General features: G+C 28.8%; 5 pseudogenes; all 5 read left to right on the top strand.

Moving 5' to 3' along the window:
- Nucleotides 1–2322: 2322 nt before the first annotated feature.
- LOC124913445 lies at nt 2323–2441 on the top strand (annotated as a pseudogene).
- A 1366-nt stretch (nt 2442–3807) lies between these two features.
- LOC124913537 lies at nt 3808–3926 on the top strand (annotated as a pseudogene).
- Nucleotides 3927–7105: 3179 nt separating this feature from the next.
- Nucleotides 7106–7223, top strand: LOC124913464 (annotated as a pseudogene).
- A 1890-nt stretch (nt 7224–9113) lies between these two features.
- On the top strand, nt 9114–9232 carry LOC124913471 (annotated as a pseudogene).
- Nucleotides 9233–11004: 1772 nt separating this feature from the next.
- Nucleotides 11005–11123, top strand: LOC124913460 (annotated as a pseudogene).
- Nucleotides 11124–12961: the final 1838 nt, after the last annotated feature.

Genomic DNA, 12961 nt, shown 5'->3' on the forward strand with positions numbered 1-12961 from the left:
CTGGCTATTGTACTGATCTGCACTAGAAAGTGGAACAAGAGTAGCATACATCTAGTTGATCGTGGGTAGACGGATTCTAGCTTCAAACAACTACTTAAGCATGGCATTAGACGTTTTAAACTTAGATGACCTCGTCTAATGAAATTAGACGCCCACGTCTAATAGCAGGATCCATTAGACCACCTGGTCTAATGGGATTAGACGACATGTCTAATTACGGTTCCCTTCAGACTAATCTGAAGGAGTTAGACTACACGTCTAACTCTCATCTGTTAGACTGCACGTCTAACTACATCTATTAGACTGCACGTCTAACTACGTATCTGTTAGATTGTACGTCTAACTACGTCTCTGTTAGACTGCACGTCTAACTACGTATCTGTTAGACTGCACGTCTAACTACGTATCTGTTAGACTGCACGTCTAACTACGTATCTGTTAGACTGCACGTCTAACTATATATCTGTTGGACTGCACGTCTAACTACGTATCTGTTAGACTGCACGTTTAACTACGTCTTTATTAGACTGCACGTCTAACTACGTTTGTTAGACTGCACGTCTAACTACGTATCTGTTAGACTGCACTTCTAACTACGTCTATTAGACTGCATATCTAACTACGTATTTGTTAGACTACAAGTTTAACTACGTATCTATTAGACTGCACGTCTAACTACGTCTTTCTCAATGCGTCTAATAGCAAATCTGTCTAATGAGCCTCATTTAGACTTAGTCTAATATAACATGTTTTCGATACACCTGCACCAAAAACGATTAGATGGCTTAGATTAAGTTTTATACCAACACATCATCAAAATTCCATTAGTCAAAATACTTTGACCTTTAGTCAAAATAATTTGACCCAACAAGCTCAACTTAACTTAGTGAATTACAGAATAATCTTTGAGAGAGAGAGAGAGTAAATACAAAGTTTAGCAATTCGTAATTCGTGAAGAGATTTGGCGATCAAGAGATTCGTCGTTGTACTTTGTAGCTCTTTTATATTGAAGCGTAACAACATTTGAGTCTAAGTCTGGGATATGTGTCATCTTTCTGATGGATGTACGCCAGGTGTACGAGATCGTACATAAGAATATATTCGTTGAATCGTGGCGTACCGGATTATACTACAGAATATTCGGTAGAACGTGATGTACTTGAAGGTACAACGTGGGCTAGTGGAATAATAACATATTTGGAAGTTATAATTTTGGCGTATTAAGCTGACCCGGTAGACGGCTAATAACGAACACTACTGTTCGCTATGCAGATGAGCAGTGCAAATAGACAAACGCTTCTTCAGATGGCTACTGAAGCAACACTTTTGCTCGCGCTTCATTAGACTATTGCTGAAGCAAGGCGTCTTGTTGCGCTTTTTCAGACTGTTGTTGAAGCAAGGCGTCTGCTAGCGCTTCTTCAGACCAGGGCATCTGTTGAAGTGAGACGTTTGCTCGTGCACTTATTTAGACCAGGGCATTTATTGATGTGAGACGTTTGCTAGCGCACTTCTTCAGACCAAAACGTCTGGTAAAGTGAGACGTCTCCTCGTGCACTTCTTCAGACCAGGACGTTTGTTGAAGTGAGACGTCTGCTCGTGCACTTTTTCTGACCAGGACGTCTGTTGAAGTGAGACGTCTATTTGCACTTCTTGAGCTGTAAATGCACATAGACATTTACACAACTTGGTTTTGTTTACGAACACATCATTAAAACTATTTCATATTGATTTAAATTTATTCGCATAAATTTATTTTTCTCAAATAAAAATTTTTTCCTTAATTAATTATTTCTCTTTTAATAAATTTTCTTTTTTCTTTATTTAACTTAATCTAATAGTTTTTATTAAAAAACAAAAAATATTTTAGTGAAAATGTACGATTTAAAAAACACACGTTAATTTCAAAAAATTTAAATCATTTTAATTTTTTATTCAAAAAACCACAAAAAATAGCGTCAAAACGAACAATTTTAAGAGACACACGTTAATTTCAATTATTTATTTAATTTTTGTTTTTTTTTACGAAAAAACATACAAAACATCGTGAAAAATGATAAATTTGAATATTTTTTAATGTTTATATGAAAAAAATCAAAAAATGATATTGTGAAAATGTACGATTTTAAAAAACACGTTATTTCAAACATTCTATTGATTTATGATGTTTTAATGAAAAAGCATACAAAAATTGCGTGAAAACAGATCAAATTGAAAAAACTGTGGTCGTAAACGACTGAAGTCGTCTATTTCGAATTTCGTAAAAAAAAATCATTTTTTTTTTAATTATGATGTATCAAATGAATAAATTGTTCATCTTATAACATGTGCGATCATACCAGCACTAATTCAATAAATCTCAATAGAACTCCGTAGTTAAGCGTGATTGGGCGAGAGTAGTAATATGATGGGTGACCGCCTAGGAAGTCCTCGTGTTGCACTCCTATTTATATTTTGAAAATAACGATTAACATGGACAAAATTGAATAAAGGTTAATGTAACACTCATTTTTAATGAAAAACTCAAATAAAAGCTTAAAACGAACGAATTAAAAAAAACGTTAATTTCAAACTATTTATTTTATTTTTGATGTTTTTATATAAACAACATACAAAATATCTTGAAAAAATATTAATTTGAAGAATCTAAAACGTTTTCATGAAATTAAAAAAAATAGATGCGTGAAAATATACGATTTAAAACACACACATTAATTTCAAACATTTTAATTGATTTTTAATGTTTTTATGAAAAAAGACAAAAAGAAATCAAATACCGTAAAAACGAACGATTTTTAAAAATACACATTAGTTTCGATTATTTATTTGATTTTTGATGTTTTTTATATATATAAACTTTCAAAATATCGTGGAAAATGATTAATCCAAAGATTTTTTTTCATGTTTTTATGAAAAATAATGATAGCGTGAAAACGTACGATTTTAAAAATATATTAATTACGAACATTCTAATTGATTTTTGATGTTTCAATAAAAATAAATACAAAAATAGCATGAAAACATATAAATTTGAAGAGACCTTGTTCGTATACGTTATTCGGTACTTTAAAACTCGTCTAAGAGGTCCTCGTGTCGCACTCATATTTATATTTTATAAAATAAAGATAAACATTGACCAAATCGAATAAAGGTTAATGTAACACTCAATTTTAATATTTTTATTAAAAAAAATTACAAAATAAAAACTTAAAAATGAACGAATTAAAAACACGTTAATTTCAAACTATTTATTTTATTTTGATATTTTTATATAAACAACATACAAAATAACTTGAAAACGAATTAATTTGAAGAATTTTAAATGTTTTTATGAAAAAAATAGATGCGTGGAAATATACCATTTAAAAAAACACACGTTAACTTCTAATATTTTAATTGATTTTAATGTTTTTATAAACAAAAAAATAATGTAAAACGAACGTTTTTTGTTTTTAAAACACGTTAATTTTAATTTTTTATTTAAATTTTAATGTTTTTATATAAAAAAACTTACAAAATATCATGAAAAGGATTAATTCAAAGATTTATTTTTTAATGTTTTTATAAAAAAATAAAAAAACAATAGCGTGAAACGTACGTTTTTAAATAAACACGTTAATTTCGAAGAATCTAGTTGATTCCTTATGTTTTAATGAAAAAAAATACAGAAATAGCGTGAAAACATATCTATTTAAAGAAACCATGGTCATAAGCGGTCTTCGGAAATTTAAAACGCGTCTATTTAGAATTTCAAAAAAAAATAATTTTTAATTATGATGTAACAAATTAATGATTTCTTTATCATATAATGGGTGCGATCATACCAGTAATAATTCACCGGATCGCATCAGAACTCCGCAGTTAAGCGTGATTGAGCTACAGTAGTACTAGGATGGGTAACCTCTTAGGAAGTTCTCGTGTCGCACTCATTTTATATTATTTTGAAATTACTATTAAAATGGAAAAAATTTAATAAATGTTAATGTTACACACATTTTTAATATTTTATGAAAAAAAAATTGTAAAACAAATTATTTTTAAAAAGCCTTTAATTTCAAACTATTTAGTTAATTTTTTATGTTTTTTTTTTTGGAAAAACAGTTAAAACTATTTCATTAAAATCTCAAAATGGGAGGGTCAGAAATCAAAGCTAGACAAACCCTAGCTATGATTAAGGATGACAATCAAAAGACCCTAAAAAAACTGATTAGTAGCATTCATACATTCTAAAAAAACAGAGATTATAAATAGAAAAGACTACATTCAAACCTAATCATCCCAGCCTGGGATTTTCGCATGTCATCTATCTTCATTGAGAGGCCTTCTTCCCATTCCTCTTCTTCTACCTCTTCCTCTTCCTCTAACGATAAAAAGAGATTTTATTGAAGAGGTTGATGAGTATTGTTGTTTCTCATTTTGAATCCTCTCATTATACGAGACCGTTCCGATTTGATAAAAAGAATTGTTTTCGAGATTTTTATGACTTTTACCTTTGTTATCTTCAACTTGAATTTCTGTATTCTTGTCTTCCTTATCTTTAGCTTCAGCTTCAGAATCCACATCGGTTTTGGAATCATCTTTATCGGCTTTAGAATTCTCTGTTTTAGCTTTGAAATTCTTAGTGTTTTCATCTTGAGTTTCCTCAACAACAACTTGAGGTTCATCTTCTATTTTAAGCCTAATCCTTTGCATCACAAAAAATTTTCTTTTCCTCTTCACCTTGATTCCCTTTACTTTCTTTCTTTCGTTGCTTTCCATTTTCTCAGAATCATTCTTGCTTTTTTCTACAAATGTTTGATCTTTGAGTTTAGCCTCCTCTGTTTCCTTCTTTTTCTTTTCTATTTCCTGGCTTTTCTAATCTTCTTCTTTAGCTTTATCACATTTATTGTGCGGAAAAGTGTTACAGAAAGCACACCTTTTTGGTTTCCATTCATAAGAGATCTCCATGACATTGTGTTTTCCTTTTCTGTCAACAACTACCATTTTCATTGGCATGACACTCTTAGGATGCACTTCAATGCTAATTCTAGCAAAGGAAAAGTGCTCTCCTCCTTCAGTTATTGGTTCATATATAATGGTTTCCCAATTGTACCTACAAAATGACTAATTGCTTCAGCATTGTACATGTGGGCTGGAATGTTCCAAAGCTTGAACCAAATCTGGGCTATTTCTTTTGGTTTGCTTTGTACATTCATCTCTTCTTACCACTTTTCCAGTTTCATGCAATTTGATCCTATGTAAGTATGTCCTTTCTCCAAAATTTCTTTCAGATTTGAGCCATTTTTGAACTGCAAGAAATAGAGATCATGTATATTTGCAAAAACTTTTTCAAGCCCCTTTTCTCCCCATTGTTTAATTAGAGTCTCTTTGGTAGTTGGGTATGATACTCTGTTTTTCCCAATGAAGTTTCCAACCACTACAAACTCCCAGTCTTCAATACATTTATCATCTACTTTAGAAGGCAGTTTGAATTCAAAAGGAGAGTTGAGTACCTCTACCTTTGCTTGGATATCCCCCAAGTAGATTTTTCCTTTGTAGGCATTATCTTCAGATTTCTTTCCTGCTTTATTCTTCCATACCTTGTTGACTTTTCATGTTGAATTATTCTTGATAATGTAGGTCTTGGTTTTGGGAGCCTTCATCAGCTCCTTCATTGAATCAACTGACCATTTAACTATTTCCTCATATTCTGTTTTTTCAGTAAATTCCAGTCCTAGAGATAATGAATATTGAGTTGGACTGTTTTTTGCTGAGCTTTCTCTTTAATGATTATGATTTCACCCTTTTTAGCATGCATTAGTAGTTTGGTAATCTAGTTTTTAAGACCAAATATGTTGGCTCTTTCATTATAACCAACATTCCAAATTACTTCTTTCTTCCCCTGTTTTTCTGCAGCATTTTCTTTAGAATTTTTAACAGTAATTGGTTCCTTACCTTTGCTGCACTCCCGTTTTTCCTGAATTATTTCTTCAGCAATCATATCAATTTTCTTTTCAGCTACCTCCCTTATACCTTCCATCACAAATTCTTTGACTTCCTTATATTATTGCTTTTCTTTCTTCCCATTTTAATGAAAACATAACAAAGCAACAAAACAAGGAAGAAAAAGAACAGTTACTGAATAGGGTACACCAGAAACCCTAGCTATACAAAATAGGGTAAACCAGAAATCTTAACCTTCCAACCAAGCTTGTAGATGAATGACCTACCTAGAAATTAGAGTCAATACCGTGCTGATCGTGCCGATTATGTCGATTGTGCCGATTGTGCCAATTGTGTCGATTGTGCCGATCGTGCGCACGTTTGACAAGCGACGCTGAGCTACTAACAACATGATCACAATAAGCGAACCGCGACCTTCATACCGTGTAAATCGTTCTGATTGTGCCGATTGTGTCGTTCGTGCCGATTGTACCGATTGTGTCGTTCGTGTCGATTGTGTTATTCGTGAGGAGAGAATTTGCTACCGGAATTTTCACCGAAAACCTAAAATCTTCAAAGTTTTTCTCTCTCTTTCTGAGTTTCTTTTTAAAAAAAATGTATCCTTATTCTTAATTTTTGATGTTTTATATGAACCAACATACAAATTATCTTGAAAACAGATTAATTTGAAGAATTTTAATCGTTTTTAGAAAAAATACAAAATAGATGCTTGAAAATGTACGAATTAATAAAACACGTTAATTTCGAATATTTTAATTGATTTTTAATGTTCTTATGAAAAGAAACAAAAAAAATAGTATAAAAACGAATTATTTTTAAAAACACACATTCATTTCGATAATTTATTTGATTTTTCATATTTTTATATTAAAAAAATACAAAATATCGTGTAAAAGGATCATTTCGAAGATTTTGTTAATATTCTTATGAAAAAATTCAAAAAACAATGATTGCATAAAAATGTAAGGTTTTAAAAAACACGTTAATTTTGAACATTTAATTAATTTTTTTATGTTTTATTGAAAAAAATACAAACATAGCGTGAAAACGGATCAATTTGATGACACCGGTCTTTGGCGGTTTAAAACTCGTCTATTTGGAATTTCGTATAAAAATATTTTTTTAGTTATGATGTATTAAATGAATAAATTGTTCATCATATAACTGATGCGATCATACCAGCTTTAATGCATCGGATCCCATCAGAACTTCGCAACTAAGCGTGCTTGGCGCGCGAGTAGTACTAGGATGGGTTTCCCCTAGGAATTGGCGTGTCGCACTCCTTTTTATATTTTTTTAAAATAACAAATCTAATGGACCAAATCGAATAAACGTTAATGTAACACTCATTTTTAATGTTTTTATCAAAAAAACACAAAATAAGAAAATAGATTAATTTTAATAATTAAAAAAAAATAGATGCGTAAAAATGTACGATTTAAAACACACATAAATTAATTTCAATAATTTTATTGATTTTTATATAAAAAAATATACAAAATATCGTTAAAATGGATAAATTCAAAGATTATTTTATTGTTTTTGCAAAAAAAAAATCAAAATAACGATATTTAAGAAAACTCGTTAATATTGAACCTTCTAATTGATTTTTTATTTTTTAATCAAACAACTTACAAAAATAGCGTTAAAACGTATCAATTTGAAGAAACAGTGGTCATAAACGATCTTCGGCCGTTTAAAACTCGTCTATATGGACATTCTTCAAAAAATCATTTTTTAATTAAGATGTATTAAACGAATAAATTGTTCATCATATAACGAGTACGATCATACCAACACTAAAGATTAGTACTAAGATAGGTGATCCTTTGGAAGTCCTTATGTCTCACTCCTTTTCATCTTTTTTTAAATAACGATTGAAATTGACCAAATCGAATAAACTTTAATTCAACACTCATTTTTAATGTTTTTATGAAAAAACACAAAATAAAATTGTAAAAATAAATGATTTAAAAAACACATTAATTTCGAACTATTTTTTTTGATATTTTATATTTATATATAAACAACATATAAAATATCTTAAAATGGATTAAGTTGAAGAATTTAAAACATTAAAAAAAATAGATGCGTGAAATGTAGGATTTAAAAAAAACACATTAATTTCGAATATTTTAATTGATTTTTAATCGCGTAAAAACAAACGATTTAAAAAAAAACACATGTTAATATTGATTATTTATTTAATTTTTTGATATTTTTATATAAAAAATATAAAAAATATCGTAAAAAAAATATCAATTCAAAGATTTTTTTAATGTTTTTATAAAACAAAATCAAAAAACGATGGCATGAAAACGTAAGATTTAAAAAAACATGTTTATTTTGAATTTTCTAATTGATTTTTGATGTTTTAATGAAAAATCATACAAAAATAACATAAAAACAAATCATTTTGAAGAAACTGTGGTTGTGTAAATTGTCTTCGGCCGTTTAAAACATGTCTATTTAGAATTTTGTAAAAAAATCATTTTTTTTAATATACAAAATATCTTTAAAATGGATCAATTTTAAGAATTTCTAACGTTTTTATATAAAAAAATAGATGCGTGAAAATGTATGATTTACAAAAAAAAAAACACTCACATTAATATCAAATATTTTAATTTTTTATTAAAAAATTCAAAAGAAATAGAGTAAAAATGGACGGTTTTAAAAAATAAACGTTAATTTCGATTATTTAGATATTTTTTGATGTTTTTATATAAAAAAACATACAAAATATCATGAAAAATGATTAATTCGTAGATTATTTTAATGTTTTTATGAAAAAGAATACACAAAATAAAATCATAAAAACAAACCATTTTAAAAAGAGGTTAATTTAGAATTATTTATTTGATGTTTTGTTATAAAAAAACATACAAAATATTGTGAAAATGATCGATTCCAAGTGTTTTTTTAATGAATTTAAGAAAAAAAATCAAAAAACGAAAACATGAAAACGTACGATTTAAAAAAAACACATTAATTTCGAACATTAAAATTGATTTTTGATGTTTAAATGAAAAAATATACAAAAATAGCGTAAAAACATACCAATTTGAAAAAACTGTGGTCGTAAACGATTGAAGTCATCTATTTAGAATTTTGTAAAAAATAATTTTTTTTAATTATGATGTATCAAATAAATAAATTGTTCATCATATAACGGGTGCGATCATATCAACACTAATGCACTGGATCTCATCATAACTCCGCAGTTAAGCGTGGTAAGGCGAGAGTACTACAAGAATGAGTGACCCATTGGGAAGACTTCATGTCGCACTCCTTTATATATTTTTCTAACTAAGGAAGAAACGGAACAAATCAAATAAACATTAATGTAACACTCATTAATAATGTTTATATATAAAACAACATACAAAATATCTTTAAAATAGATCAATTTTGAAGATTTTAAAACGTTTTTAGAAAAAAACAAAAATAAATGCGTGAAAATGTACGATTTAAAAACACGTTAATCTCGAATATTTTTATTAACTTTTTTGTTTTTATATAAAAAACATAAAAAATATTGTGAAATGGGATCAATTCGAAGATTTGTTTTAATGTTTTAATGAAAAAAAATTAAAAAACGATAGCGTGAAAACATATAATTTATAAAACACGTTAATTTCGAAAATTCTAATTAATTTTTGATGATTTAATGAAAATCATACAAATATAGCATGAAAACTAATCAATTTAAAGAAACTGAGGTCGTAGACGGTCTTCGGTCGTTTCAACTCGTCTGTTTGGAATTTTGTAAAAAATCATTTTTGTTAATTATGATGTATCAAATGAATAAATTGTTTATCATATAACGTGTGCGATCATAGGAACACTAATGCATCGGATTCCATCTGAACTACCTAGTTAAACGTGTTGGGGAGAGAGTAGTACTATAATGGGTGACCCCTAGGATGTCATAGTGTCGCACTAATTTTTATATTTTTTAAAAATAACGATTAAAATGGACTAAATCGAATGGACATTAATGTGATACTCACTTTTAATATTTTAATGAAAAAAATGGTAATAACAAGTGATTTTAAAAACACATGTTCATTTGGATTATTTATTTGATTTTTGATGTTTAAATGAAAAATCATACAAAAATAGCATAAAAACGGATCAATTTTAAGAAACCATGGTGGTAAATGACTTCGGCCGTTGAAAACTCGTCTATTTAGAATTTCGTAAAACAATTTTTTTTTTTATTATGATATATCAAATGAATAAATTGTTTATCATATAACATGTGCGATCATGCCGCAACTAAGCGTGTTTGGGCAAGAGTAGTACTTGGATGAGTGACCTCCTAAGAAGTCCTCATATCACACTCTTTTTTATATTTTTTTAAATAACGATTAAAAAGGACCCACTTGAATAAACGTTAATGTAACACTCATTTTAATGTTTATATAAAAAAACTAAATAAAATCTTATATACAAACGATTTGAAAAAGACATTAATTTCAAATATTTATTTAATTTTATTGATTTTATATAAAAATCAACATACAAAATACCTTAAAACGGATCAATTTGAATATTTTAAAACGTTTTTATAAAAAAAACAAAAAATAGATGTGTGGAAATATACGATTTAAAAAAAAACACACGTGAATTTCGAATATTTTAATCGAGTTTTAATGTTTTTTTGAAAAAAAAACAAAACAAAAAGTAAATAGAACGATTTTTAACAATACATGTTAATTTAGATTATTAATTTGATTTTTGATGTTTTTATATAAAAAAATATAAAATATCGTGAAAAATGATATATTCGAAGATTTTTTAATTTTTTTTTATGAAAAATCAAAAAACGATAGCATGAAAACGTACGATTTTAAAAATCATGTTAATTTCGAACATTCAAATTATATTTTGATGTTTTCATGAAAAATCATACAAATATAGCGTGAAAACTAATCGATTTGATGAAACTGTGGTCGTAAACGGTCTACGGTTGTTTAAAACTCGTCTCTTTAGAGTTTCATAAAATAATTTTTTTTTTAATTATGATGTATCAAATGAATAAATTATTCATAATATAACGTGCGTGATCATACCAGCACTAGTGTACCGGAACCCATAAGAACTCCATTCTTAAGTGTTTTTGGGCAAGAGTTGTACTAGGATAGGTGACCCCCTTGGAAGTTCTCGTGTCGCACTCCTTTTTATATTTTTTAAATAATGATTAAATGGACCAAATCGAATAAATGTTAATGTAACACTCATTTTTAATGTCTTTATTCAAAAAATATAAAATAAAAAGCGTAAAAACGAACGATTTAAAAAAACATTAATTTAAAATTATTTATTTGATTTTTGATGTTTTTTATATAACAATATACAAAATGTTTTAAAAACAAAACCATTTGAAGATTTTAAAACGTTATTATAAAAAAACAAAAAATAGATGCGTGAAAATGTACTATTTAAAAAAATACACACATTAATTTCGAATATTTTAATTGATTTTTATGTTTTATGAAACAACAGAAAAGAAATAGCATAAAAACGGACGATGATTAAAAACTTATGTTAATTTTGATTATTTATTTGGTTTTTGATGTTTTTATATAATAAAACATACAAAATATCATGAAATATGATTAATTAGAAGATTTTTTTTTATGTTTTTATTAAAGAAATAAAACAATAGCGTGAAAACATACAATTTTAAAACCATATTAATTTCTAAAATTCTAATTGATTTTTGATGTTTTAATGAAAAATCATACAAATATAGTGTGAAAATGGTTCAATTTGAAGAAATTGTGGTCATAAACAGTCTTCGGCCATTTAAAACTCGTCTATATAAAATATCGTTAAAAAATATTTTTTTTAAATAATATTCATGGGATCGGCTTAATCAATAGAGACGGAGGAAAGAAATCAGTTTGAAAGAAATCTTTTTAGTGATTTAATTCACTTTCTATTCTACGCAAACCCTTGTAAACACTAGAAATAGAATCAAGTGCGGAAATGTTTTCTTAGGTTTGAAGCTTAAGATGAAAATGAGAAGATGACAAAAAGGAACAACACAATAGTTTGTTTATAGATGTTCGGAGCAAACTCTCCTACCTCACCCCTTCTTCCAACCACCAGAAGGATTCACTATAATATGATTCGAATCAAATACAGTTTGCACACACTTAGCTCGTTGTTGAACAGAACACACTCTGTTCAACCTACAAGATGAAGAATATCACTCAGCTAAAGGATGCTTTGATTCTAACTCTCTCTTGATTTCTCAGTGATTTCGGTAAGCAAGATGATCGACTGATATCTCTCTCTGCAATTCCGGCAGTTCGTCCATTGTCCTTAGGAATCTTTTAATATGAACAGGTACAGTGATTTCGGTAAGCAAGATGATCGACTGATATCTCTCTCTGCAATTCCGGCAGTTCGTCCATTGTCCTTAGGAATCTTTTAATATGAACAGGTACCAACGGTCGAATCTTTAGAATGATACGTGGCACTCTTATATTGGAACGCCTCCATAGTACACAGCAGACTCTGAATACAAGGATCGTGGCCGTACACAACAAGTAGTGCGCCGAATATTCTTTAGAGATTTACCTGCAAAACAAGTAGTGGGAAGAATATTCGCTTACGTGTCATTTGTTGATTGGTTGCATCGGGCTGTCGTAATGATCTTCATCAGAAAGTGGAGCAGGAGTAGCGTACAGCTGTAGCACGTGGGTAGGCGGGTGCTAGATTCAAGCAACTGCTTAAGCAAAGAATTAGAAGTATTTCAATTAAATGACCTCGTCTAATGAAATCAAACGTCCCTGTCTAATAACATAATCCATTAGACCACCTGGTCTAACGGGTTTAGACTTGCGTCTAATTACAATCACTTCAGACTAATCTGAAGGAGTTAGACTGCACGTCTAACTTTCACAAGTTAGACTACATGTCTAACTTTCACCTTTCTATTAGATTGCACGTCTAATTCCGTTCCACTTAAGACTAGTCTGAAGGAGTTAGACTGCACGTCTAACTT

Source organism: Impatiens glandulifera, chromosome 8, assembly GCF_907164915.1.
Source record: "Impatiens glandulifera chromosome 8, dImpGla2.1, whole genome shotgun sequence".
NCBI lineage: Eukaryota > Viridiplantae > Streptophyta > Magnoliopsida > Ericales > Balsaminaceae > Impatiens > Impatiens glandulifera.